The sequence below is a fragment of the Triturus cristatus genome, chromosome 3_1 (genome assembly GCF_964204655.1).
Source record: "Triturus cristatus chromosome 3_1, aTriCri1.1, whole genome shotgun sequence".
NCBI lineage: Eukaryota > Metazoa > Chordata > Amphibia > Caudata > Salamandridae > Triturus > Triturus cristatus.
The window spans coordinates 638,230,018-638,253,484 of NC_140583.1; the positions used below are offsets into that span (position 1 = coordinate 638,230,018).

General features: G+C 44.8%; 1 protein-coding gene and 1 pseudogene across 1 annotated transcript in view; one reads left to right on the forward strand and one right to left on the reverse strand.

Annotated features, from left to right (window-relative positions):
- The window catches only part of MAP2K1 (mitogen-activated protein kinase kinase 1), a 208,079-nt gene that overhangs the window by 28,246 nt on the left and 156,366 nt on the right, over positions 1–23,467 (reverse strand). The window lies entirely within an intron of this gene.
- Positions 21,098–21,172, forward strand: LOC146860694 (small nucleolar RNA SNORA17; annotated as a pseudogene).

A 23,467-nucleotide genomic window follows, 5' to 3' on the forward strand; every position in this document is an offset into this window, starting at 1 on the left:
GGGTTCAGTGAGGTTAATAGTTAAGGGCGGGGGAAGCGTGATGAGGCTTTTTGCCGTTCGGTACATTTCTTTGGGCTTGCACTTAGCTGCCATTATTTTAGCCTCATAGTAGGCTGATTGGGTCAGCTTTATTGCTGACTTATAGGTTCTAATGGCGTCTCTATATATAGTTTTGTCCGTGGCCGCGTAGTTTAGATGCCACTTCCTTTCAAGCCTCTTACAGGTACGTTTTTTTTTTCCCGAAGCTCTTACGTGTACCAAGGGGCTGTATTATGGTGTCTTTTTGACCTGGTGGTGCCGAGGGGTAGTATAGAGTCTAGTGAGTTCGTGATCCAGTTGTTGTACTCCATGTTACCTTTGGAGGGGTCACTATTGAGCACCGGTTTAGTTGAATTAAGGTTGTTAGCCCATTTATCTAAGCAGAGTTTGGACCAGTTCCTAGATCTGGAAGGGAGGTGGGGGGATGGGACACACTTACGTGTGATCCAGGTGATTGGAATGAGGAAGTGATCAGTCCATGGGAGGCGAATGGAGGCGCCAACTGTTACTTGGGGACAGTTGCTGAAAACAGGGTCTAGCAAGTGGCGTAGTATGTGGGTATGGGAGGGGACAAGCTGTTCTAGTTCGATTGCTGCTAGGCTAGCTATGAGTTCATTGGCGACGTGATCCTGATTGTTATCAAGATGTATGTTAAGGTCACCTAATATTGTAAGGTTTGCCGATAGAGTGGTTAATTCGGCCGCGATATGAGGAAGTGCAGTGGGGAATTGTTTAGGTGCTCCGGGAGGGCGGTAGATAAGGATGTCCGTGAAACTTTTGGTGGGGGAGAATTTGATGGCGAAATGTAGGCTTTCACAGTCTGCGACGGGCTCAGGTATGCATCGGCAGGTATAAATATCTTTATAAATGATGGCGAGCCCCCCGCCTTTTCCCTGAGCGCGATCTAAACCTATAATCTGGTAGCCTGGTATAAGTGCTTGAACCAAGTCGGGTTCAGAGGCCTGGGTGAGCCATGTTTCGGTCAAGAAAAGTATGTCCGGCATGAGCTCATCCAGCAGCATTGAAATCTCCAAACGGTGTTTTGGGAGAGATCTGCAGTTTAGTAGCAGCATTTTATATTCCCACAGCTCCTCCCTCTGCAGAGGGCTGGGGAGCTCTATTTTGCAGTGAGGGCATTGGTGAGGGATTTCAAGAGGGTGAAAAGTTTGGACGCACTTGGCTTTGTTAGTGTGCCGTAGCTGGTAAAGGGTATCCATGCTGTATTGCCTATTTGTTCTTGTACATGAAGAGAAGGATGTTGGGGGGGGGGGTGGCCCCTTGCCCCGACCAGCCACGGACGGGCGCAGATGGGCTTGCCTTTGGCGCGCTGACGGCACGCCCGCTGCGCTCGTCCGCTGCGCGTCCTGTGAATACACATCTTTAGTAGTGGAGGCAGGGGCGTGGCCTGTGGCTTGCGAGGCTAATGGCGGCTGTAGCTTTTTCCAACCCGCAGCAGCGTTGACAGGAGCTGCGCGGGGATGTTTCAGCAGGTCTGCGAGGGAGGGAAGTGCCCAGGGAGCAGAGTGTTTCAGGTAAAAGCAGTTTTAGCACGAGGCAATGTTTTTTTAAAAGCGAACAATATCTCCCGGCTTCCGCCTCAGGAGTCGGTTCTCTAGTGCGCGCTTGTCAATCAGTGCGTCTTAAGTAGATAAAGGGGCGTGGCCTCCCAGCAGTGGGCGTGGCCTGTGGCTTGCGAGGCTAATGGCGGCTGTAACTTTTTCCAACCCGTGGCGTTTTAACTTCTCAAAGCAGTGCAGGGAGACTCTTCTACTGCAAGCCGTCCCAGTGGCTTAGCTCATACGTGGCACAGCCAGAACAGAAGGATTTTCAAACAAAAACAACAGCTAGTTATCTGCACTATAGATTACAAATGCTACAGAGATTTCAAGATGCCTAAAGTCAGGCATAGGAAACATAACAAGATGGCCATAGTGCTGAAACTTTTCAACCACTCACCGCCAGTCAAGAGATCTGGGTTTAATCCATTGTTCTTTTGCTCACTATGCCACCCCAGTTCGGACCCAGTCATATGCAAATCAGTCTTGACCCTGCTCCTCACTGGAACAGTCTAGCCCGAACTGCCAGGCCAGGTCCTCCCAGGACCGGAAACAAGCATCCTGGGACCGGTTTCGGGCTATCACCCCTCATCAGCCAGGCTAGCTTGATTCCAGTGGCATAGCAAGCACGGGAACCACGTTTGGGCATACCCTTGGACACTTAGGGTGAACATAGCACACACAACAAGATGATCGACAAAGTGCTGAAACTTTTCAATCACTCACCCCCAGTCAAGAGGTCTGGGTTTAATCCACTGTTCTTATGCTCACTATGCCACCCCAGTTTGGACCCGGCCACATTCAAATCAGTCTTGACCTTGCTCCTCATCGGAACAGTCCAACCCAAACTGCCAGGCCAGGTTCTTCCTGAACCGGAAACAAGCATCCTGGGACCGGTATGGGATATCACCTCTCATCAGCCAGCTAGCTTGATATCAGTGGCACAGCGAACAAGGGCCCCAAGTCTAAGCATACCCTTGGCCAGGCAGGCAGCTCATCTACTCACCAGTTTGTCAATGCAGACTGGTACCAAATACTATAAAAGTTTACATAGAAGAAAGGAATAGGATATTATTTTACAGTACTATGCTGGAGAAAGGTTTGTACAAATACAGCCCTGTGTAGACCATACCATTATCTATCACACCTGCTCAAAAGTGTAAATGAGGAGACTAAAATACACGTACATTCAAATATTTGCCTCTTTGCTGAGATTGTAACCAGGTATCAGTATTGCACTATTAAAAGCACAGAAATCCTGCTGACTTCCCTGTGCTATTCCATTAAGATTATGTGAAGTCTGCATAGACATTCTGACACTCACTTCAAAACCATAGCGGGCAGACAAAGTTCTGATGCAGTCTTGTTACATATTCAGCATGCATTTTGAAACGTACCCTTACTGTTCTATTCAAACTATATCAGAATTCATAGTAATGCCCTACTAAAACAATAGTCTCCATGCTTAGTTGTTCTAAAACTGTGTCGTTATACAATGAGATTCCCTGCAGAGAAGAGCTAAAACTGTCCCACTGAAAGTACAACGATCCTATTGAGGAGTGCAGATTCAGCCCATTAAATACATGATAGCCATGCTGACAAGTGCTCTTACAGCCACACTTCAAAAACAACAACCCAGCTGAAAAGTGCCCCATTATTCCAAGTAAAATAGGACTACCCAGCTAAGAAGTGGAACTACTGTATTTCACTATACTAACTCAACACTAATACTTTATGGGTTCTGGAGTAGCGAGCTACTCGCCGAAAAAGAGCTTTCATGCCTCGTCAGGGGTAGTAAGAGCTATATAACTGCAATTACAATACAATACAATACTGCCCATCAGGCCACTAGCAGTTCTGCTGAGATGAGCTAGTTCTGTCTGATTTAAAGGGTGGCAGCCCTGATTCATTGTGCCCACCCATCATGCTGCATTGCAAGCCTCGCCGATAAGTATTTCTATTGTGCAATTTAAGGTATAGCTGCAGATCTGAGAAATCTATGTTCTATCCCATTTAGCGTATGGCAGCCTTACTAAGACGTTAATGGTTTGATGAAAGGTTTTAAGCAGATGTTGACCTATACTAACTCAGGAGAGTAACATGGAGTTCAGAACCCACTTAATTCTATATCCTAACCCTGCTCTCAAGCCAAAAAAACAAGGGAAACTTCTCTTTTAGATAAACTACACGAACGCCACACCCCCAAAGCGTTCTACTCATTCCATTGAAATTGTTCTGTAAATCCTTATTAAGGGATGGTCCTGCACACCAAAAACAATGTAACCATGTATTGGTTCAAATGGAGCCAATTAAGTTTCTTTAACAATAGGAAAGCGTACCCGGGGAATAAAGCATGGATGGTAAAAGCTGCATTTCCATCACAGCAAAACGAGAAATATTCACCACCTCTATCCATCCAATGTTAAAATCCTCACACGGGTCTTCCTGATACCTTTGAAATACTCTCACCTTTTTTTGCAATTTTCATACAAAGGCGTAGATGGCCCAAAGGCATTAGAACGATGTACATGAGCTACAGGTTGTATTACATGTCTTTTTGTTTAGGCACAGAGGAATTAAGCGATTTGCCCAGAAGCTTTGAGCAGAGGCTGGGACTGGAGCCTAGTTCCGCAGTTCCCCAAAGTTGGCAGCGCAGGCCGTTAGGGCATGTCTCTTCCCCAACTTTTCAAGCGCTGTGATTACTCGTAATTCACGCCTACTCTCATGAGTGCCTTAATTTGATTATGCAGGTGGCAACTATTATTAAATGCACTGTACAAGATATGACTACTGCACCGTTTAACAGTATTTCATCAATAAGTCAGAAGGTGGCGCTCAAGCATTGCAAACTGTCTATGAAGACAATAGTAAATGTATTCCCAAAGCTGGTGGGTGCCCTTTCAATTTACTGTTATTTACACTTATTTATTCCAAAGCATACCTCTGTCACATACATTTGACGCAAGCAGTTTACCTTGCTAGTCTTCTTATGAAAGAACACGAGGTTTGGAAGGCGGCTGTAGCAAGACAGCATATACATGGAAATATGATCTTTGCTAAACGCAGCTTGTTCTGAAACTTCCAAACAGAAAATAAACACTAACAGGCAGATTAGCGCGGTCACAAGTGCAACAGAGCCTGCCATGTAAAAGCGGCAAATAATCAATTTGACAATTAAGATCCAAGTCGCCGTAGACATTTTGCCTGGCTCTACTATGCCTGGCGTTTCCTGGTGAGACACAGTATGCAAGCATGCTTTTTTTGGGGTGCGTGCCACATAACTGAAGTTAACCAAACGACATAAAAGAAATCATTACAAGAACGCAGTAGTATGTGCCTGCAAAGAGACGAAGCGCATTGTAGTGGACATCTTCAAAAGTTCAAATAATGAGGATTAAAAAAAAAAGATTTAAAGGGCTGTAGGAGTAGCAGTGACATGCGGGAGGTGGTGGGGGACGGCAAGAGGAGAAGAGGTCATTTATGCCAAGCATGAAGCGTGGCAGCCTTGAAGCAGGCGTCGTGCTAATTAAAGGCACGCGACCGCACACCCACCCTCAGAAGTGCTCGTTCTAAGTTTAAAAAAAGTTCCAAAGACACAAAATACAATAGCATAAGTAGAAGCAGACAAGTCCTGCGGCAATACTCCATGGGAGTTAACAATTGTGAAAAACGTGGGACAAACATGAAACATTAACAACTTAAAAGCAACGTTTTTAGAGGACACTAACCTAAGCCAATCAAACGTTGTGGGCAGGCTGCAAGCCCACAGAGTGAAAACAGAATGTCTCGAAGCCAACGTATGTGCATTGCATCCATCTTAAAAGGAAGGTTTGGGCTAGGCTAAAGGTTTACTTTGCCAGGTAGAAAGGGCAGTTTTAAACTGCCCAATTAGGCTGCAAAGGCAGGCCTGAGATATATTTTACAGTGATACTTTAGTGGGTGGCACAATGCATGCAGATTTAATTTACAGTCCCTGAGTACCTGTAGTACGATATACAAGGGACTTAAGTATTTACTTATAAAGGTGTCAATCATGCGTATGCCAATTTTACCATGTTTCCAAGGGAAACACAAGCACTTTACCCCTGCTAACCAGTGGTAGAGTTCTATAGCCAACAAAAAAACAGGTTCAGCAACAGAAGGAAACAATCTGGTGTGACCCTATAGAGAGGACACATTCCAACAAGGGCCTACTGCACCCCCAATACATTTACCTGGGATCAGGAAAGCTAACAGACTTTGAAGAGCTTGGACATTAATTAGAATCACTGCTTAAACCAGACGATAAATATATCCTTACTTATTTCTGTTTCTGTTTCAATAGTGCCTGATGTTCTCAATGTGTTCAAAATATTAAGAAAATAAAACAAAGCAATGTTTCTGCTAGTTCTCCGGGTCGGGTTTTATAAGGATCAACAAAAGTGCTATACAGATGACAGTACAATACACTGTGTCCGTTCTAAAAATTATATATATATACCGAAACGCGTCATGGCGACATGGTGGTGAACTAAATAAATATCACTATCGACGAATCTGGGTCTGCTCTTGCTTTCCGACACCACGAAGGAGTTAAGGCAAGGATCATTGAATATATAACCTACTGGCGGTCGCCAGTAGGTAGGACCTATTATCCATAGGAAATTCGCAACATTCTATTTGGAATAACTTTGGCGACGGTTGACGAATCTTCTCGAAATTTTCAAAACTGGTGGTGCGCTCCAGTCCGCTCCCATCCTGAAAGTTTCGGGGTGATTCGTCAAGCGGGGGCTGAGAAAGAAGGGGGTTCCCAAAACCCGTTTTCCCCATGCAATTTCCCATAGGAACCTTTAATCACAGCTACAGCCCGAACTGCTGAACGGAATTACACCAAATTTGGCAAAGAGGTAGCCCTTGGTTCACAATCGTGCCTTTTGGTTAAATGGGGTAAATACATTCAGTAGTTCGTGAGAAATTCAAAAGTAAAAACATAGATATATCTAGGGCCGCGGATCCTTCCGAGCACGAGCTTTATGCTAATTGGATGTCAACACTTCAAACCAGGAAGTGTTAGCAGCCATCTTGTGCCTGGGTAACCGAGGCACAAGAAAGCAGTGAAAAGAAAAAAACACGCAAAAAACGCAAAAAAGGGAGCAGAGTAGAAACACCCTGACCCCCTAGGCCTGCTCAGGGGGTCCCACAAGGAGCTGCGTTGCGGAGTATTGTAAAAAGGGGCGTGGCCTCTGAACACCTCTCTGCAACGCAGCTCTCTGGCGCATACTGGAGGTACCTGGTGGGCTAGTTGGCCCCCAGGGACCCTCAGGATTGAGGAGCAATTAATTCTCCAACTTAAAGCGCCACAGGGCGTGTTTGCAAACATGTCACCTCAGGCCACGCCCCCTTCCTTCACCATTGTGCAAACACGCCCTGTGGCGAGTTGCAAGTTGGGGAATTAATTCTCTTCCAATACTGAGGGTCCCTGAGGGCCAACTAGCCAACCAGGTGCTTCCAGTAAGCACCACTGCGCTGTGTTTCAGAGAGGTGGCCCAGGCCGTGACCCTTTTTACACCTCTCTGCAACGCAGCTCTGTGGCGCTTACTGAAGGTACCTAGTGGGCTACTTGGACCCTAGGGACACTCAGGATTCAAGGAGACTGAATCTCCCAAATTAAAACGGACACACGGCACGTTTACACAGTGGTGAAGGGAGGGGATTGGACCTGAGGTGACGTGTGCAAACACGCCCTGTGGCAGGTTTCAAGATGGGGAAATAATTCCCCTTCAATCCTGAGGGACCCTGGGGGCCAACTAGTCCACCAGGTGCTTCCAGTAAGCGCCACTGCGCTGTGTTTCAGAGAGGTGGCCCAGCCCGTGCCCCTTTTTACACCTCTCTGCAACGCAGCTTTGTGGCGCTTACTGGAGGTACCTAGTGGGCTAGTTTGCTAGTTGGACCCAAGGGAGACTCAGGATTCAAGGAGACTATCTCCCAACTTAAAACGGACACAAGGCGCGTTTACACAGGGGTGAAGGGAGGGGATGGTGTAGGAAAGTGGCTCTATATATACTGGACCAAAGTAAGGTACAGTGTGTATAGAGTCCCCAGAGGTTTGACAGAGGTTAAAGTTAGATATAACCTTACTCTCTAAAGTGGTAGCTTGGTCGAGCAGTAAGGCAGTATCGGAGGACAGTGTAAAGCATTTCTTGTACACACTCAGTCAGCAAATGGTCTCTCACACTCAAGAACTGAACTCTAGGCCAATTGTTTTGTATCAAAAGATATAGTTGTTTTATTTTAGAACCAACAAGGTATCAAAATATACTTTCTCAGGATGAGTTACTTTAGTTAAATACTTTTCAAATAGGCAATAGACTTTTTGAATGCAATAGTTACAGTTTGTGCAATAGGCAACACAATTTCAAACACAATGCAACATTGAGCTCAATGGGAATTTCTGGTTAAATGCAATTAGTTACTTTGTAGATTACTTTTCTAACCACAGGACTGGATCCTAGATTCAGTCCCGGGACATGAGCTGTAAACAGTTAAGTAAACGCGTTTTGGTTACAGTAGTGATTTTTAAGGAATATTATTGTATTTTAAAAGTTGACACTTAGAAACATTTTCAGTTGGAATTACGAATGTTATCCTATGAAAGGAAATTCAATTTGCATGTAAAGTATGTTCACGTTACTTTTGTAATCCAGTGTTGGACTCCTAGGTTCAGCACTGGGAACTCTATCTAAAACAGCAAGTAATTATGTTTTTATCGTTGGCACGATTTTTAGAGAATATTTGTAAGTTTCAAAAATCGACACTTAGAAACTTTTTCAACAAAAAGCAGGCAATGAAACTTTTTCAGCAAAAAGCAGGCAATTATATCCTATGGAGGGAAATTCAAGTTACTGGTAAGTACGGTTAAAATTACATTTCAGGATCAGTACTGGGCTCAAAGATGCAGCACTGAGGTCTCTCCTGATAACAGGTAAGTAAATCAGGATTCGTAGTTCGGCTGATTTTAGAGGAATATTTGTAAGTTTCAAAACTCCACACTTAGATGAATTTCCAAGTGAAACCAGTCAATGTTAGCCTATGGAAGAAAAGTGAGTTATCGGCTTTTACGTAACTACTTGAGTGGCAGAGTTAAGGTTCTGGGCATAGACTCAGGGGTCTCCCAGGGTCAGGTAGGTACAGTTGGTACACCCTCAGCGGCACAGGGGCAGCCGGGTGCAGAGGTAGTTAGGCCCAATGTTATCCAATGAGAGGCAGGGGGCCTTCGGTTGGTGGCTGCTGGCTAGCAGGCCACACGGATGTGGGAGCTGGGCTCCTGGTCACTTGCTCAGGGCAAATGGGGAAGTAGGATAGGGCAATGGTTGCAATGCCAGGGGCACTCGGGCGGCTGGGTGCAGGGTGCTTTTGAGCCATCGGGCGCTCAATGTTATTCAATGGAGATCTTTAAAAGGGAACAAAGGTTGCAGGCTCGGGGACGGTGGGTCTTCTGGAGCGACGAACACTTCGAGGGGTAAGTTGGGATCTTGGAGGGTAGGTAGGCACCTTGGAGTTGGGCACAGGAGGCCGGAGGGCGCCGGGGTGTTTTTGGACGTCGGGAAATCTTACCCTCTGCTGGTCGCGGTTGGAGGGGTCCCTGGTTCTGAGTCTGCAGACATCATCTGGGTCGTCGAGGAGGGTCCTTGGGCACTGGATTCCATGTCAGAATCACTGGGGGGGGGATGTCCTCAGGGTCTTTGTCCACTCGGGCACAGGCCGGGCTCAGCGGGTGCAGAGTGGGCTGGATTCGCGGTTCCTGGCTGGCACCAGGGGTGTTGCTGTTTGAGCAGAGCCACTGCTCGTGGGAGTCCCAGTCTCTAAGAGGGTCAAGGCAGGCAGGTCCTTCGGGGTTCTTGAGGTTGCTGTCCGCAGGAGACACCGGGATTTAGCAGGAGCAGGTTCAAGGATCAACAGGCCTGTAGGGCTGGGGCCAAGTCAGTTGGTGTCGTCCTCTTGTTAGCAGCTGTATGGCAGGTCGTCTTCTTCTTGGTCTTCTTTCTTGTTTTGAAATCGAGATCTGAGGAAGGAAGGTTCAGGGTGCCCCTAAATACTAAATTTAGGGGCGTTACAGGTAGGGGAAAGGCAGGGACCAATAGGTCCCTGTCCTGGGGTGAGTACACCCCCTATCCTGCTCTTCTCCTTTGGGAGGGGGGCAGGAGCCTATCTCTGATTGGGCAGGGCTCCCGATCCTCAAGATGGCCGGGGCCTGGAGTTATGCTTCACCTCGCCTCTCACACCTGAGGGGTGGAGTTGGCACAGGCTGGCACACCTCCTTTTCTAACGTAGGGTTTCCCGCCAGTCTTCCCGCCAGAGTGGGGGTCAGAACCGGTGGGGGCCAGTTGCTAAGTACAGCAAGTGGTCTGGAGAAGCTCACAAAGGCGGTACGCCTTTGAAGCTTCCCCCTGCCCATCCTGGGGGAGGAGACCTAGCAACTCGCCCAGGATGTGCATTGTTGCAGGCCTAGGAGAGCGGGGGTGGGGCTCTCCACCCAGGGGTCCAGCAACATGTCTGCTGTGTGGCAGCCACTCAGACAAGATGTGGATTGTAGGTTAGGTTTCAGGGGGAATCTCTAAGATGCCCTCTGTAGTGCATTTTACATTACATCCCACACTGGCATCAGTGTGGGTTTAATGTGCTAAGAAGTTTGATATCAAACTTGTCAGTCTTCAGTGTAGCCATTATGGTGCTGTGGAGTACGTAATGAAAACCTCCCAGCACCATATACTCTTAATGGCATCACTGCACTTACAGTGCCCAGGAATGGCCCTGGGTACTGTAGGGGCACAGGGCTCATGCACCTGTGCCCACACCACTGGCATAGGGCACACAGCTAGAGGGGTGACTGATGTATGTCAGGGCAGTGGGTTTGTGGGCATGGCACACAGGGATGTGTGCCATGTCTACTCTTTATTTAGTTCTGCACTAGGACACTCAGTCTGCAAAGGCAGTGTGTGGGTGTCAGGGTGCAGGGCCCCTAAGGGTGGCACAATAAGTGCTGCAGCCCTTAGGGGTCTTCTCTGGTCACAATGCCCTGGGTACCTAGGGTACCATTTACCAGGGGCTGACATGTGGCCAGAGATGCCAATTGGGTTTCAGCTTCAATACAGTTTTAGGGAAGGAACACAAGCACTGGGCACCTGATTGGCAGGAGCCCAGGGCACACTCAGTCAAAGCACATCAGCAATTCAGCAAAAAGTGGGGGCATTCCATGCAAGAAAGATGGCACTTTCTCACAGATGGGGCCTAAGGTGACGTGTGCAAACACGCCCTGTGGCGGGTTTTAAGATGGGGAAATAATTCCCCTTCAATCCTGTGGGACCCTGGGGGCAAACTAGTCCACCAGGTGCTTCCAGTAAGCGCCACTGCGCTGTATTTCAGAGAGGTAGCCCAGGCCCTGCCCCTTTTTACACCTCTCTGCAACGCAGCTCTGGAGATACCTGGTGAGGTAGTTGGACCCAAGGGACACTCAGCGTTCAAGGGGACTTTATCCCCAAAATTAAAACGGCCACAGGTCGTGTTTGCACACGTCAGCTCAGCCCCCCCCCCCTTCACCAGTGTGCAAACGCGCCCTGTGGCACGTTTTAAGAGGTAGATTTAATCCCCCTGCCCTATTATGTACTAGGGGCTTACAGAGGAGGACATTCTAATCACAGGGGTACCCCAACGCATAGTATTCCCTAGTGTATGTAGGTGTTTTAACTGTATTTTAAGTGTCTTTTAGCATAGGACTGGCTAGTCAGAGTCAGTTACCACCAGTAACCATCTGAAAAAATTGTAAAAACTGCACCAAAACCCAAACACTTATAAATTCACCCAGGTACTCTCCTTGCAGTACTATAATCATTCAGTCACTAATCAAGTACTCATCCAGCGAGCCAGGCCTTAGCACATGGACTGCCTCAAACCCCTATCCACTATGCATGCAGTCTTCTAACCACCTACACACTTGTCTTTCACACCTTCAATTCTCCAGTCAGTACCCATACACTTCCAGCAAACACCCCGTCACTCCCATTGCACTCCTGTAGTGACCCATTCAGCACCATGTACTAATGCATTCACTGCGCCAAAACCCAAACACTTATAAATTCACCCAGGCACTCTTCTTGCAGTACTCTAATCATTCAGTCAGTACCCAAATACTCATGCACTGAGCCAGGCCTTAGCACATGGGCTGCTTCAAACGCCTATCCACTATGCATGCAGTCCCCTAACTAACCAACAAACACACTTATAGTTCTGCACTTATACATTCAACAAAAAAAAATATTTCAGTTTCAATATTGTAAAAACATTTTTATTTCCATTTATATTAAAAATATATAATGTAATTTAAAAAATAAATTATGTAAAAATAAACAGTTAAAAAACTGTAGAAAATCAGTATAAAAAAATACATATAACTATTATTACATTTAAAAATTATCATTTAAAAAACCTTCAAAATTCACTGAAAAAAACATAGGTTTTAGACATGTTATCGTTAGGAATTCACATCTAAAAAACCTTAGAAATTCACTGAAAAAACCATAGGTTTCAGGGCTGTTAAAGTTAGCTGGACATTTCACTCGTACAAAACCATTGAAATTCCTCTGTTATAGTTAATTCTGCTAACTATAACTCGCGCAGCCGCAATCCACTGCTGATGTTGTCACATATTACGTCATTCATGACATGGTCAGTGACATCACTGATGACATCATCCACGTGACAATCAGATACACCTCATCATACACTAGTATAACCTTTCATCACTCACTGTAAAATACAGAGTACCATATTTGAATCCATTGACACACCAATACAAGTTTCTAAAAACACACTCAGTGATTCCTAGATCTACACACACATCTAATCACTTACCTATAAATTCACTCATACATGCTGTCAATGATCAATAGAACACTATCAAATATACTTATACACCTATAATCGACATTACACACCAGCACACATCCTATTCACGTATGCAGTCATCCTACTCACTTATGCAAACAATGGATCATACTTACATTTAGTCAGCTCCACACTTATACAAACACCACTTCATTTATTCATATAGATAGTAACTCATACTTAGTGTGTTATAAAATCACTATTACAAGTATACAGTTATCCATACAGTCACTCATACAATCACTGTATCTTATGTATACTTATTTATATACAACAACTGTCACATACACTGCCTTTTATTTTTCTAGTTTGTTGGACATGTACCATTGAGAGATATATTTGCTCATCACCACACCCATAAAGATATTCACCCAAACAACTGTTATAACATGTAGTCTTAACCTCATGTACCAACTGAATCAACTATTCACATCTCTTTGGGAAGTCACCCCACCCCACCGAACCACACAAACATTCACTCTCCCATACAAATACTCATTTAACTAATCAATAACTAATATAGACTTTCACGTAGCTAGTAACCAACTGGTGCAGCAGTTTACACAACAACTGACAAAGTGATACAGATATTCACACAGTTTAGTCACTATCCAATATATTTAGTGAGACACTATAAATTAGTCAAGTAAACAGTCAATCACACTGCTACTAAATCCTCCATCCAGATATTTATATTTATATATCCACTCATTCTTCAATGCAGATTGCTATATATATATAATACATATTTAAATAACAAACCAAACCACATTCACTGGATGATGTCATCAGTGATGTCACTGACCAGGTCATGAATGATGTAATATGTGACATCATCAGCAGTGGATTGCGGGCGCGCGAGTTATAGTTAGCAGAACTAACTATAACGGAGGAATTTCAATGGTTCTGTACGAGTGAAATGTCCAGCTAACTATAACAGCCCTGAAACCTATGAACCTATGTTTTTTTCAGTGAATTTCTAAGGTTTTTTAAATGCTAATTCCTAACCATAACATGTTTGAAACCTATGGTTTTTTCAGTGAATATATATATATATACATATATATATATATATATTCTACTGGCGGTCGCCAGTAGATAGTTATAATTAGGACCTATTTTCCATAGGAAATCCGCAACATTCTATTTGGAATAACGTTGGCGCCGGTTGACGAATCCTCGCAAAATTTTCCAAACTTTTGCCCAGCTCCGCTCCGCTTCTACCCTGAAAGTTTTGCGGTGATCCGTCAAGCGGGGGCCGAGAAAAAAGGGGGGGTCCCAAAACGCGTTTTCCCCATAGGATCTGTTGTCGCAACTACAGCCTGAACCGCTTAACGGAATGACACCAAATTTGGCAAAGAGGTAGTCCTCAGTTCGGACTTGTGCCTTTTGCATATATGGTGTGAATCTGTTCAGTAGTTCCTGAGAAAATTAGGGTAAAAAAGTTAGTGATATCTATGGCCGCGGAGGATCCGCGGACCGTACCCGCACCGTAAGCGCACCCTCCCTGAACCGAGCGCGCACCCTCCCGATCGCGCGCTGAATGCTAATTTGCTGTCGAGTGTCTCTCTACATTCGAAACCAGGAACTGTTGGCAGCCATTTTCTGCCTCGGTAGAAGCGAGGCTGATTAAGTAAGGGGAATAAGTGTGTAAAACATATAAAGGGGGCAGAGTGGAAATACTCTGACCCTCTAGAGGTGCTTAGGGGGTCCCAGAAGGACCCTCAGGGGCCCCTTTTTTTTGTTTTAAACCGGCGAAATGCGCGCACGGTGCGCGCATCCTATCGCGTTTGGTGCAAGGATCCTCTCGCGTTGGGTGCGTGGATCCAAAAACATGGAAAAAAAATATATAAAATTAAGTTTTGCACATATAGTTAAAACAATATTTTGAAAAATATAAAAAAATATGTTTGAAAAACCCATTATGTTCAAATAATATTTTTTAATTTTTAAAAGTATTAATTGAAAAAATAAGTTTAAAAATGGTGATAAAAAAGTATTTTTAAAAAAAATGTAATTAATGAAATGACACACTGAATTTGAAAAATATAGAAATCCAATCAAAATCATTAAACATGATATCTTCAGAGATAAGTTATAGATAGTAATTAGCATTTAAAAAACCTTTGACATTCCCTGAAAAAACCAAAGGTTTCCGGGGCGTTATAGTTAGGAATTGGCATTTAAAAAACCTTAGAAATTCACTGAAAAAACCATAGGTTTCAGGGGTGTTCTAGTTAGCTGGACATTTCCCTCATACAAAACCCTAGAAATTCCCCTGTTATAGTTAGTTCAGATAACTATAACTCGCGGACCCGCAATGCACTGCTGATGACGTCACATATTACATCACTCATGACATGGTCAGTGACATCACTGATTACATCACTGATGACATCTCAAATGACATCACTGATGACATCACTGATGACGTCATCCATGTGATAAATTAGTGCATCTTCTCACACCCTAATATAACCTTTGATACACCGACTAAAAATTTCAGACGGCCATTTTGACAACCTTAGATACTCCAATACCAATAACTACTCACCCACTCATTGACTCTTAGGTCTACATACATCTCCACTCACTCACCTGTACAGCCACTCATACTTACAGTCACTCTGTGCATTTATACACCTATATAGACACTCACACTCCGCCAATCATCCATTGAGGTACTGACACATCTAGTCAGTCATGCAAATAATTAATCACAGTAAAATTTACTCACCTATACAGTTAAAAACACTCAAGTTCACTTACTCATAAAAATACTAACAAATTCTGTGTCTTCCTGCAGAAAAACAAACAGCACATGATACAGATATCCTTGCACTATGGCGCATACAGCCACTCCCGAAATCACACACTCTCACATATAGATAGTTATATACTCTTACACACATATGCACTGCGTTACACATATGTAGTTAGTGACATATGTATAACTGAGATATACATTCAATCACTAACACACCCATACATACACTCACCCAACCATACACTCCATCACAGATGCACTTTTAAAACCATGCACCCACTGAATCATCCACTCACACATCTAGTCCAGAGTCACACACACCCTACCCACACAAACACTCAGGCACCCATACAGATACTCAGACAACCAATCAATAACCCATATAGACACTCATATAGCTATTAACAAAACCATGCAGCCACTTATACACCAACACACAGACACATACAGACATTCACACAGTTTAGTCACTAGTCTGCAGTAAGATACATTTAATGACTCACTTATAGAGTCAGTTACGCACCTAGAAAATCATCCATTCACACACTTGTACACCCACTTATTTTTCAACAGGCCTTTCCCTTTATATAATATACATATTAAAACTGTTCAGAAACACATACTCAATGGATGACGTCATCAGTGATGTCATCAGTGATGTCACTAACCATGCCATGAGTGATGTAATATGTGACGTCATCAGCAGTGCATTGCGGGGGCGCGAGTTATAGTTAGCTGAACTAACTATAACAGGGGAATTTCTAGGGTTTTGTATGAGGGAAATGTCCAGCTAACTTATCACCCCTGAAACCTATGGTTTTTTCAGTGAATTTCTAAGGTTTTTTAAATGCCAATTCCTAACTATAACGCCCCTGAAACCTTTGGTTTTTCAGTGAATATAATATATATATATATATATTTTTTATTTTTTTTCACTGAAAAAAAACCACAGGTTTCTGGGACGTTATAGTTAGTAATTAGCATTTTAAAAACCTTAGATATTCACTAAAAAAAACACAGGTTTCAGGGACGTTATAGTTAAGCTGACATTTCACTTGCCCAAAACAAGAGAAATTCAGCTGTTATAGTTAGCCGAGCTAACTATAACTCGTGTCCCCGCAATGCACTGCTGAGGACGTAACATATTACATCACTCATGACATGGTCAGTGACATCACTGATGACATCATCCAGTGACAGTGTTTTTAAAAGGTTTAAGATGTTATATATCCGGTAACCAGGGAGCAGGCGGAACCAGCGCGGCAACAGTTGTAGGCTGCAGCTGAGGACACAGCGTTACCAGCTTGACAGTGTCAAGCGAAGGGATTTACGTCAGTTAATTCCCGATACTGAACAACATGATATCGACAAGCAGGGAGGCTTTGAGGAGGGAAGCGGCAGAACTGCTGTTTGTCCTGATAAACAGAAATACAACGGACATAGACAGATCTGGTAGTGTTACAGCCAAGGAGTCCTTAAACAAAAAGGAATTATGGGACAAGCTTTGGAAATGCGCTAAGATGGAGCAGGTAAAATGGTGAGAAGCCACTACTCTTCGAAAATATGTGGACTGCGAACGTGTACCTCGGGGTTTGCGTATTTTCCTAACTCCAACGTTCAATGATCCTGACCCCGAGTTGATTGAAGTGTGGGTTCTCAATAATCACCAATGTTCAACTGTGATGCTCAAGTTGTTAATCAAGTATGCACTAAAAGATACAACAAGATTAGCTGATGAAATCGATCAACTAACCACCCAACTAAAAATAAAGTATTCAGATGGCGAGTTTGAGTCGGAGATGAAAAAATTCACATTAAGTCTTGAAAAAGCTAAAGAAGAAATAAAAAGAAAAAAAAGAAAATTGAATCGAGACCAACTCGATTATGAACTGGACCAAATTTTTACATTTGGTCGTAAATTTGACTATTTAACCCCTTTGCTGCCAGGCCTTTTCCCCCTACTGTGCCACGCCTTTTTTTGGCTATTTGGGGTAGTACGCGCTGAGGCCCCTGTAACTTTTTGACCACATAAGGTATCCACGCCAAATTTGCGTCCTTTTCTTCCAACATCATGGGGATTCTAAAAGTACTCACGGTTTGTGGATTCCCCTGGAGGGGTCACAGAAATGAGCCAAAATACAGCAAAATGTTGTTTTTTTGGGGGGAAAAATGGGCTGCAAAAGAAAGCATCTGGGTTTTTCCCTGCAAATGTTATCAAAAAAGGGTTTGTGGGGCTGAAATCACCATTTCCTCAGTCTTTTGTCAGAAACCCAACATTTTTTACACAGTTTTGGCATTTTTCTGCTATACATTTTAGAGAAGTAGACACAATTCTGAATTCAGCAAGGGGTCATTTGTGTAGATCCATCAAGGTTTCTTTATAGAAACTGACAGTTAAAAATAGGATAAATTGAAAATTAGTTGAAAAAAACAGCCTTTTGTGTCAACGTTTTCACCTGTAACTTCTTCGAATTATGACAGCTCTTTGAAAGCAATATACCATTACATCCGCTGGACATTACTGGTTGTGGGGATATATAGGAATTGTAGGTTCACCAGGAACCCGACGAACCCAGAGCCAAAAACTGAGCAGCAAATTGCAATGGTTTTTTATTATGTACCGGGTATATAGTAATTATTCTGTAAAAACGTGTACATGGAAAAAATCAGTATGAAAGACACCTATGTATTTCTGAAATGGGAACAAAATATAGAGTTTAGAAACAGTACATATTTGCACATTTCCGAAATTGGGAATACTCATACTGGCATGAGAATTATCAGTCATTTTTAAAATGACTTCTTTTTTACACAATGTCTTTCATTTGGAAGGCAGAAATGCATCGAATGTCAATAGGTAATAACAGTTCCTTTACAAATCTGAATTACCCTAAGTCTCCCGATAAAAATGGTACCTCACTTGTATGGGTAGGCATAGTGCCCACGACAGGAAATGGCTCAAAACCCAACGTGAACACATCACATTTTCACAATTCAAAATTACCCATTTTTAGCAAAGTGCCTAGCTGTAGTTTTTTAACCCTAGCTCTGCCGGCACCTAGGGAAACCTAGCAAACCTATACATTTTTGAAAAATAGAAACCGAGGGGAATCCAGGATGGGGTGACTTGACTGCCTCTCACCAGGTTCTATTACCCAGGATCCCTTGCAAACCTAAAAAATTGCCAAAAAACCCACATTTTCCCCACATTTCTGTGGTGGAAAGTTCTGGAATCTGCGTGGATCCACAAATTTCCACCCACCCCGTGTTCCCCAAAGTCTTCCGAGAAAAATGGTACCTCACTTGTGTGGGTCGGCCTAGTGCGCGCAACAGGAAACGGCGCAAAACACATCGTGGACACACCTCAGTTTCGCAGTGAAAAATGAACCTTTTTTGGCAAAGTGCCTAGCTGTAGTTTTTGAACCCTAGCTCTGCCGGCACTTAGGGAAACCTACCAAACCCACATATTTCTGAAAACTAGACACCCGGGGGATTCCAGGGAGGTATGGCTTGCGTGGCTCCCCCAACGTTTCCTTACCCAGAATGCCCTGCAAACCTCAAATTTAGCTGAAAAACCTTTTTCACACATTTTTGTGTGGGAAAGTTGTGGCATCACCGGGCTGACACAAATTTCCTACCACCCAGCGTTCCCCCGGGTCTCCCGATAAAAACGGTGCCTCACTCGTGTGGTAGGCCCAAGTACCCGCGACAAGCAAGGGCCCAAAACGTATTGAGGCGACATCAAAACTGCTTACCTCAAAACTACCTGGTTTTGCAAGAGGGGGGGGGGGTCACCTGGGTTTTTGGCCCGGTGCTCGGCGGCCACCTAAGGAAACCTACCAAACCCACACATTTCTGAAAACTAGACACACGGGGGATTCCAGGGAGGCATGGCTTGCGTGGATCCCCAAAGGTTTCCTTACCCAGAATGCCCTGCAAACCTCAGTTAGCTGAAAAAAATCACCTTTTTCACACATTTTTTGTGTGGCAAAGTAGTGACATCACCGGGCTGACACATATTTCCTACCACCTAGCGTTCCCCCGGGTCTCCCGATAAAAACGGTGCCTCACTCGTGTGGGAGGCCTAAGGACCCGCCACAGGCAAGGGTCCAAAACGTAGTGAGGCGCACTACGTTTAAGACCCTTGCCTGTTGAGGCGCACTACGTTTTGGACTCTTGCCTGTCGCGGGTACTTGGGCCTCCCACACGAGTGAGGCACCGTTTTTATCGGGAGACCCGGGGGAACGCTGGATGGTAGGAAATTTGTGTCAGCCTGGTGATGCCACAACTTTCCCACATCAAAATGTGTGAAAAAAGTGATTTTTTCAGCTAAATTTGAGGTTTGCAGGGCATTCTGGGTAAGGAAACGTTAGGGGATCCACGCAAGCCATACCTCCCTGGAATCCCCTGGGTGTCCAGTTTTCAGAAAAGTGTGGGTTTGGTAGGTTTCCCTTGAAGCCCGCCGAGCACTGGACCAAAAACCCAGGTAACCCCCTTGCAAAACCAGGTCGTTTTGAGATAGGCAATTTTGATGTCGCCTCAATATGTTTTGGGCCCTTGCCTATCGTGGGGATTTGGGCCTCCCATACGCGTGAGGCACCGTTTTTATCGGGACACCCGGGGGAACGCTGGGTGGTAGGAAATTTGTGTCAGCCCGGTGATGCCACAACTTTCCCACACAAAAACGTGTGAAGAAAGTGATATTTTCAGCTCAATTTGAGGTTTGCAGGGCATTCTGGGTAAGGAAACTTTGGGGGATACACGCAAGCCATACCTCCCTGGACTCCCCCGGGTGTCTAGTTTTCATAAATGTGTGGGTTTGGTAGGTTTCCCTAGATAGCTGCCAAGCCCGGTGGCCAAAAACTCTTGGGAGCCCCTTTGCAAAACCAGGTTATTTTGTGATAGGTAATTTTGATGTCTCCTCAATAGGTTTTGGGCCCTTGCCCGACGCGTGCACTAGGCCTACCCACGCAAGTGAGGTACTATTTTTCTCGGAAGACTTTGGGGAATGCGGGGTGGGTGGAATTTTGTGGACCCACGCAGATTCCAGAACGTTCCACCACAGAAATGTGAGGAAAATGTGTTCTTTTGGACACATTTTTAGGTTTGCAATGGATTCTGGGTAACAGAACCTGGTGAGAGCCAGTCAAGTCAATCCATCCTGGTTTCCCCTCGGTGTCTAGTTTTAAAAAATGTACAGGTTTGCTAGGTTTCCCTACGTGCCAACTGCGCTAGGGCCCAAAATCCACAGGTAGGCACATTGCTAAAAAAAAGTCGGAGCCCAGTGGGCTTTCTGCCGCCCTGGGGGGGAATCGGGGAAGGGGGTTTCATCCCGATATGCCCCTAAAGGGGCAGAAAGACTGTGGCTATTTTTTGTGGGGGTGGGGGCATTGGTATGACCATTTTGGGCAGCCCCCACCCCCACGCATAGAAAAAGCCTGCGTACTCGCTGGCGCCTAGTGGGCTTTCTGCCCCCCCCAGGGGGCAGATCAGGGGCCACGGCCACCATCTGCCCTCCCGGGGGTGGGGGCAGAAAGACTGGAATTTCTCTGGGGGTATTGCCATGCCCATTTTGGGGAGCCCCTACCTCCTACACTAATACAATAAAAGAATTCATGGTTTCTAGTGTGCTTTCTGCGCCCCCGGGGGGGGGGGGGGGGACAGATTGGGGCCTACATCTCCCATCTGCCTCCTGGGGGGCAGAAAGACTGTCATTTTTGTGGGGGGGAGGGTGGGGGCATTGGCGAGCCCGTTTCAGGCAGCCCACACCCTAAAAACAATTGCGCAAAATAAAATCCCTGCAATTAGTGGGTTTTCTGCCCCCCCTGGGGGGGCAGATTGGGGGCTACTGTCCCATCTGTCCCCCAGGGGGTGGCAGAAAGGCTGTAATGGTGGCAGGGGGTGGGGGAATTGGAGAGCCCGTTTCGGGCAGCCACCACCCTAAATAAAATCCACCACCCTAAATAAATTTGCGCGAAAGAAATCCCTGGCGTCAAGTGGGCTTTCCGCCCCCCCCCCTCCCCCGAAGGATTCTCCCCATTCCAACGATACCTCTCCCGTCTTTATACGTGCTCAGGGGGCTGAGATAGCCCCCTGAGCACGTAGAAAGTGAAACTGAAATGAGCCTCATGGCTCATTTCAGTTTCGGTTTCACTGTAATGATGTCGGCGCGACGTGCGCGCCGATCGTCATTACTGGGAAAGCAGGGGGGGGGGGGCTTTGGGAGCTGGGGAAGCTCTTCCACAGCTCCCGAGGCTATTTTGGTTTAAAGGGCACCAGAGGGATTTCCCAGGGGATGCCTCATGACGAGCTGGACTCGTCATGGGCACACAAGAACTGTGTGCCATGACGAGTCCAGCTCGTCATGAGCATTCAAGGGGTTAAGAGAACTCAATCAGAAAATAGTGGGAACTCCAGAACATTTTCACCCTATGGACGTAGCCAGTACATCAGTAGAGGCAAATATGGACAATGTATCTCCAGACACCAGCACAAGCACAAGATTCGTGGAACTGGAGAAGTCCACATCCAAACCACAGGATGATGGGGGAGTAAAATCCAACATTTTAAAAGAGTTCCCCTTGATGGCGCAGAGTCGACAAGGTATAGCAAGTCCAGGTCCTCAAGAAATGCCAAATCGAGGTTGAGGCGCCAGAGGAGGAAGCCGAAGAGGCGCAAAGAAGCAAGGAGTATTAGACGCCTTCGTGGGAATGACGACAAGGGGCATGACGGTCAAAAACGGAAGGACACTAATACTGTGGTAAATCTATCTAACATTCCGGTAACTCTTGACCAACTAGATGTTTTATCGTTAGGCCTCACATTCTGCCCCACTAGTAATTTTAACTATACGGAGTGGAGAATTGATTTGTTTCATTTCATTAGAAAGTTAAACCTAAAAAAATGGTTTCAACATAAGAAAAACATTACACCACCATTTACTTCTAGTTCCACTAATTTAACTAATGAGGACATACACCTTCTACAGCCTATGAAGGTGCTAGAAAGAGGCGATGACTATGATGTTAATCCTGTAGAATGTTTAACTGAAGAAATGATAGTTTTTGATTCAAGATTTTTGCCCCAGATACATAATGAAGCCATAGAAGTTTTTGAGAAAGGGGTTATCCTGGAGTTTAAAAAACTTGAAAAATCTGGTAAACACAGACACAACAATCTCACCCTTAAGCAACGTAAAGCAGTCAAAGAACTGCAAGAAAACAATAACATCGTTATCAAAAAATCTGATACGGGTGGGAATGTCATGGTCTGGCCTACACAAATGTATCTGAATGAAGGCAGGAGACAATTGGGTGAACCTGATAGTTACATCATCAGCAATATATCCAGTTATGACAAAAGCAATGAGGAGGATCAATCCCAACTGCTTCAATGGGAAACATGATAAATTGTTATCAGAGGATGAATACAAGTATGTTAAGTGTGAATACCCGAAACTTGCGGCAATGTATGTGTTGCCCAAGTTACACAAAAATAGTCTGATTCCACCATGGCGACCAATCGGGTCTTCGATTGGAAGCACTTATGAAAGTACATCAAAGTATATTGATTATTTTTTGCACCCATTTGTCCAAGCACTCCTTCTTATTTACAAGACACCGGAGATTTTCATAGATTACTTCAAAATGTAAGTTGGGAAGAGGATATGTGGCTTATGACACTTGATATCAATAGCTTATACACGTGCATACCACACAAATTAGGCATCAAGGCCAACCAACATTTTCTAAGGCAACGTGATCTAAGCTATTTTTTGCACACTGAAATGCTGTTAAGTATGATGCAAACATGTTTATCCAATAATTATTTCTTGTTTGATCATGTCATCTATTGCCAAACGCGGGGAAACGGTGATGGGAACCTACTTTGCCCCCAGCTACGCAGGTTTGTACCTTGGCTGGTGGGAGGAGCCGGTAGCCAGTAACATCATAGCCTTTACCCATAATGTCGTCCTTTGGGCTAGGTATATAGATGATGTTTTCTGTATCAGGAGGGGGACGGAAGAAGAAGCTTTGCAGTTTGTTGTCACATTGATTGACAACTAATGTAATTTAAAATTCACCAGTACGATACATAAAGAAACCATTGAATTTTTGGATGTGGTAGTTAATGTACATGATGACAAATTGGAGAGCAGGCTGTCTCATGAGGCAAAAGCTGGAAA